This window comes from Daphnia magna, linkage group LG5 (assembly GCF_020631705.1).
Source record: "Daphnia magna isolate NIES linkage group LG5, ASM2063170v1.1, whole genome shotgun sequence".
Classification (NCBI taxonomy): domain Eukaryota; kingdom Metazoa; phylum Arthropoda; class Branchiopoda; order Diplostraca; family Daphniidae; genus Daphnia; species Daphnia magna.
In genome coordinates, this window is record NC_059186.1 from 5,864,014 (window position 1) to 5,870,971 (window position 6,958).

Below are 6,958 nucleotides of genomic sequence, written 5' to 3' on the forward strand. Positions count from 1 at the left end.
GTTTCGAAAATTACTTGTTTTGTTCTAGTCTCTTTGGTTTCGTTTTTTACTTCTGGTTTCTTTTTTGTACCTGTTGACCTTGTTTCTACTTTCGCTAGCGGCACTATTGGGGTGCGACTAAGTGTGTCAGCATTTTGGTGTGAATTTCCTGGTCGGTACCCAATAATGATATCAAATTCTTGGATCTTGAGAGCCCATCGAGCTAATCTTCCTGCTGTTTCTGTCTTACTCATTAGCCATTCTAAAGGTCTATGATCTGTAAATACGGTAAACTTACGCCCGTATAGGTACGTCCTAAACACGTCGATGGCGTGTATTATTGCGTATGCCTCTTTCTCTGTGGTTGACCACTTGGCCTTGCGGTCTTTCAGATGTTTAGAGGTATAGGCTATGACGACTTCTACGCCGTCTGATTTACTAAGTTCCTGTCCGTTGGACTCCGCTAAATCCACTGATTGAGGTGGAGGTTGTATTTGAGCAAAGACTGCTCCTATTCCATATCCTGAAGCATCCGTGTAGATGATAAATTTTTGAGAAAAATCCGGATAATCTAGAACAGGTCTAGTGATGAGACAGTTCTTAATACATTCAAAGGCGTCCCTTTGTTCCTTCCCCCATTTCCATTCCGCTGACTTTCTAGTGAGCGCAGTTAGTGGATGGGCTTTATCAGCAAAAGCCCGAATAAATTTTCTGTAGTAGCTAGCTAGACCTAAAAATGAGCTAAATTCTTTTACGTTTTTGGGAGCGGGATATTTAATAATCGCGTCTAATTTCTTTGTACTTGGTGTTATTCCTTTCCCGGATACGATGTAACCTAAATAATCTAATTCTTCTTTTAAAAAATTCGCACTTCTTCCTTTTAAACTTTAAACCCGCTTGTTTAAGGAGTCTAAAAGCTGCTTCCAAGTGTGTCACATGATCAGTAATTGAATAACTGAACGCTATGATGTCATCTAGGTAAACCAATGCGAATTTGTACAATACCGTTTTCAAGATGTTATTCATTGCTCTTTGAAAAGTGCTTGTGGCATTTGTTAAACCAAATGGCATTCGATTAAATTCGTATTGGCCAAATTCACAAATGAAAGCTGTTTTGTGTTTATCACTTTCTTCTATTTCTATCTGCCAGTAGCCGCTCAGTAAGTCTAATGTTGAAAAATAAACAGATCCGCACAACGCGTCAATTGTGTCATCTATCCTAGGTAGAGGGTACTTATCCTTAACAGTAATTTTTTTCAAAGCTCTGTAGTTGATGCACATTCGCATCTCTCCATCTTTTTTAGGTACCATTACTATGGCTGCAGCAAAAGGACTATGGCTTTCTCTTATTATTTTGTTACTTAGCATTACCTCTATTTTAGTCTTAACAACAAGTTTTAGGGATTCGGGTGTTCTTCGTAGTCTTTGATTAATGGGAGCGTTGTGGCCTATGTTGATGTGATGTTTTACTTGTGTAGCTAGACCCAAGTCGGATTCTTGGTCTGCGAAAAGATCTTCGTGTTTCTTTAGTAAAATTTTAATTTTAGTTTGTATGTCGTCTGATACATTGAGTGCTTGTTCTTCTTTTTCAGCAATCTTAGCTATCTGCTTAGTTTTATTATTAAAGTCAAATTGAGTGAAGGATTCTAAGTTACGATAATCTTGTTGTGTAAGATGTTCGTCTTCTATATCAATTGGGATTAGTGGTATATGGATGCCTGCTTTGCTAAATGTTCCGCTATAAATAGGCATGGTATTACTTCGAAAATTATGTTATACTCCAAAGTGATCATAACATATTTGACGATTTCTAGTGTTTATCTTCACATTATTGTTAGATAAGAAATCTAACCCTAAGATGCATTGTTCATTTAAGTTGTTCATAACATAAAAGTGATGGTTAATAATATGGTTATCTTTGATAATAACTGAACATTCAAATTTCCCTATCGATTTAAGTTCTTGTCCCGACACCATTCTAAAAATAAAAATAAATAAAAATAGGAGGATTCGCATTTTCTACTTGTTTCAAATTCTCATTACACTCTAGAGTATCCAATATTTTACTGGATACTAAACTAGCGGCGGCGCCAGTGTCATTTAAAGCTATGATTTCCTTATTAAAAATTCTAACGGGAATACGTATCAGTTTAGGAATATCTACTTCTACATCTGATCCTAAATTGTATGTTAGTTGGGAGTCACGGATTGGTTTTATGGTGTTTATCGGGGACCTTGGTTGTTGGTACGTGCCATATCTGTCCAACATTCTCTTGCAATATGTCCTCTTCGGTTACACTTGTAGCAGGTTATTTCTCGATTTTCAGTGGTTCGAGGGTTGTTGCCAGTGTGCTGTTGCTGCTGTGGATGTTGGTTGCTGTTATAACGTGCTTGATATCTGTAGTTGTTTGATCCGTTGTAGTTTCCTTGTCGGTTGGGGTAGTCGTTCCGACATGAGGGACGTTGGTGAGATGGAAATCTGGTTTGCCTGTATCCTGAAGGGTTATACTTACTTCGTCCTGATGAATTGTAATCTCTGCGGTAGGGGCTGTTGTCTCTGTTTCTACTTAGACTTCTTTCTCGATTTGATTCTCGGCTGTTAAGACTGTCAGCAAATCGAACTCGCGAATTACGTGATATTGAGTAGCGTTCACTTGAACGTGGTCTTCCTTTTTCGTATTGGTCAGTTGCAGCTATGGTAACGTCGTTTTCCTGTGGGGATCCACGTTTCGTATTAGTACATTTTAATTCTGACAGAGCTTCTGATAATTTTTGCTCAAGTAGTTGGATTTTATCGTCTTGTTGTTTTTCGTGATGCGTTATCCCTGCTATGACAACTGACATCTCCTTGTCGTCTGTAGCTTCTTTTGTGTGTAAAATTTTTTCAGAAATGAAAAATTGTTTACATAATGCGTCAAAGTCTTCTGTGTTTTCTGGCATTCGTAGATAAAGTTCTGCTTTATACTTTGGTAGTAATCCTTGTAGTAGGATTTTGCTTTTTCTGTGATCCCTCATCTTTTTCACTTTGTTTAGTAATTGTCCTTCAATAATAGTTTGGTTATGATCAGCCCTTTCTTCTTTACCAGCGATGGTACCGTAAAGATTATTTAACCTTGACATGAAAGCTCTGCAGTTTTCTTCCGGTTTTTGAGTTAATTTTGAAAGTTTTTTCTCCAGCGTAGCTAAGTCGTAGGTGTCTTGAAATCTTGTTATTAGTGCTTCTTTCCAACCCTGGTAATTTAGATTATCGCCTTCGTCCTCAGCGTAGTTTTCATGCCATTCGAAGGCTTCGCCTTTCAATCGATCAGAGAAGAAACGTATCTTTTGATTGTCGTCCCATTCGTTGTTTCGTGCTACGTGCTCGGCGCCGCGTAGCCACTCTGATATTGGTTTATCAGTGCTTTTTCCTTTAAAGATTGGAATTGCCTTTTTGTCTTCTCTGGAGAATAGCTCTCCTAGGGCCTTCACTATTGGCCGAGTGAAGTACCTGTTCACTTTCTTTGCGTCTTCGTCTTCCTGCTCAGTTGCTGGAATATCATCATCCTTGGGATTTTTCTTGCAGGTATTCGGGAACGTTTTTTCCAAAGTGTCCTCGTCGTCGTGTGTTACGCCCATGTCGACCTTCTTTTTTAGCTGTTGATTTTCTTGCTCCAAATAGATGATTGTTTTGTTTAAGTGTTCTATTTGCGTTTTGAGGTTTTCTATTGTATGTTCAAAATCGTTTGTTTGTTCTATTTCCAGCTCGTAGTGGAGTGACTTGTCTCCACTGTCTGTCGGCAAGGTCAGTTTGTTTATATCTCCCACTAGTTTGGTTATTTCTCCTGGTTCGTCCTCGTCTAGCCTTGAGTCGTTAGAGTCTTCAGTCTCGATGAATTTAACTTGAAGTTTTTTGTATTCTTTCACCCGGTTTTCTAAAAATATTATTTGATTTTCTTGTCCTCGTACTCGATCTTGTAGTTCTTGAAGGTCTTTTTCAAGGTTCTTGTTCTTCGAAGTAAAATCTAGCAAGTTTTTCTTTAAATTGATTTTCTCTGTTGAAGTCTTGTCGAGTCTGTCTGCCAAAACTTTTATCTCTTTCTGGAGCTGCTCTGCTGTTTCTGATACTTGTTTTATCTGGTTTTCTGCAGAGTTTCTGGATCAGTCTGGTCTTCGCACCTTCAAATTTGTTAATTATATCTTGCCCTTCGGTCTCGACAGCTGCGTTGTTTTCCTCTTTTGTTTTGAGAAGATTCTGCAATTGGCTCTCGGTTGCTAAGGTAGCTTCAAGGTTTTGTTCAAGGTCGGCGATTCGGGAATTCGCTTTTTCAAAAGAGTTTTTTAGAGCCTCGTTGTTTTCTTGAAGTTGCTCTAACGAACTGCTTAAAGTGTATTTGGAACTTTTTGCCTTCTTTTTGTTACTCTCCAATTGTTTTTGCGCGTTTGCAAGTTCAAATTTTAGCGTAGATGTCTGCTTTTTATCTTCAATTAGGGCAATTACTGACTCTTTCTGCAATACACTGATGGAACCGAACAAAAATTATTTTTCATTTCCGTGCAATGTGTGTAGCTGTTGGAGAAAACTATCGAGTGTACTGGTGTTCCCACCTTGTGCGACTATATCGTCTTTGAGTGTTCTAGTAGCATTTGCAATGGTTTCTGCCGTTCCACTATCTGGTACTTTTAAAGTTTGTTCTAGAAGGTAATAAGTATAAAAATGCAGCGAATTTTGAGTCGCCTGACTTGCTTCTTGTTTCTGTGTTTGTAACTGTTGGATATTTTCAGTTGTTGAGATTGTCTGGTATGATTTACTTCTTTCTAAGTCTTGCTTAAATTCTAAGTCTATCAAGGTCTTCCAATGGTCCAAAAATTGTTCTCGATGGTGACTTAGGTTTGGGTCTTGGTCGGTTAAATCAGATTCTTTTAGTACGGGGTATAAAGGTAGTAGTGTGTTCTCGTTGAGAGCAGTCTTTTGTACAGGTGAATCAAACGGCATTCGCTTACCTCGATGGTGTTCCGATGTCGGTTGCTTGAAGACTTGGTTACAGAAGCGTAGAACACTTGCAGCTGGCAAATGAAGCACAGATCAGAAACTTTTCTTCCTGAGTCTCGTTGTTATTCTTGACTGTCTCTTTGGGACCTCCAAATGTAATAGTTTCTAGACTGTGTATTTGCCAGTAAACTAACTCTACTTAAGACGATACAACCATGCACTTATATACCAAAAGATTGAAGGTTAAGAAGGGAGGGGTTTACAATAACTTTTAATTTTATCATAAACTATTATCCTCAGGGAAGGTTGCATTCGTGACGACCTTCTTGCTGGGTGGGGCTGCTGTTGCTGGGAGGAGTTGCTGCGGTCTATTACACAAGTATATTTGATCCTGTTTTCATATAGAAGTAAAAACTCATGGAATCACAGAGTATTCACATTGAATACAAGTATATTTGTGTCACCTACGGTGCTGCCCTCACGGGCAGGATCGTGGGTGGCAAGGGCCCTCTAAATTTATGTTAAAGTTAAGAGCCCTTGCCCCTTTTTTAGTTCAGTATTCATTTAGTAATCAAGTAAGAAAGTCATTTCAATTGTCCTCTGTTACCACGTCGGTAAAAATTGTCTCCCCCACCGCATTTACTAAGAAATAAAGTGTTCTTTCCCATCCGTCATCTTTTTCATCCTTTTCATTCATCCTGTCATCCCTCATTTTCTGCTACGACGTTACATGCACGTTAACGTTAGTAACAATTTGATTCTGTACACATAAAGAAGAAAAAACTCATGGTATCAAAGTGTATTCACATTGAATACAAGTATATTTGATTCTGTTTACATGTAGAAATGCAAACTCATAATATCACAGTGTATTCACATTGAATACAAGTATATTTGATCCTGTTCACATATAGAAGAAAAAATTCATAGTATCACAGTGTATTCTCATTGAATATAAGTATATTTGATCCTGTTCACATATAGAATGAAAAACTAATGGTATCACAGTGTATTCACATTGAATACAAGTGTATTTGATTCTGTTTACAAGTAGAAGTATAAACTCATAATATCAAAGTGTATTCCCATTGAATACAAGTATATTTGATCCAGTTGACATATAGAAGTGTAAACTCATAATATCACAGTGTATTCAAATTGAATACAAGTATACTTGATCCGGTTCACAAATAGAAGTATAAACTCATAATATCAAAGTGCATTCACATTGAATACAAGTATCCCACACAGCACAGAAACGAGTTTTTTCCGGCTTTTTTACGTACCTTTAATACTACTTGGTACGGGAAGAACACGTACTGGGAAGTACGGGAGACATGTTTTTTACGTCCTTTTTTTGGTGAAATGGTCGTAAAATTAGGTTAAAAACACGTTTTTTTCTTGGTTTAAATAATCGGGTTTTTACGTTTTTTCGACGTGTTTTATGCTTAAGAAATAATTATTCATCTTACAATAAGTAAATAAAACATCATTCTTAACAACATGGAATTGTATTTTTTTCCAGATTCATTTAAGTGAGTACAAAAATTCAAATTACATTTCTGCGTGAAACAAGGATTACTTAAAAAAAAATGAAATCCAATTAGTTTTTGCAGTGTGTTGACACACAACCAGATCCCAGCGAGAGCTAGTTTAGCTCTCGCCGGAATCTGGCTGCTGGGCAGTGTGTTTCTTTGGCTGCCGGGCTTTCATGACTTGGGCAGGAGCCTTCTTCAACAAATTCTTTATTTTATCTTCGATGTCAGACTCTTTGGCGTCACCGAATTCCGCCGTACGTCTCACACATTCTTGTTAATTAGAAAAAGGTTTTATTAACAGGAGATACTAATTTATTTATCAAAATTACGCATATACCTTCAATCAGTTTGCAGGTACCTAGGTGTTCAAACGCCTTTTTTCCTGCGTTTTGGCCTCTGAAACAGAAATGCTGAGCAACTTCATCATCCAAAATACGGTGGAAAATGCGGTTAACTACGTTTGCCAGTGATC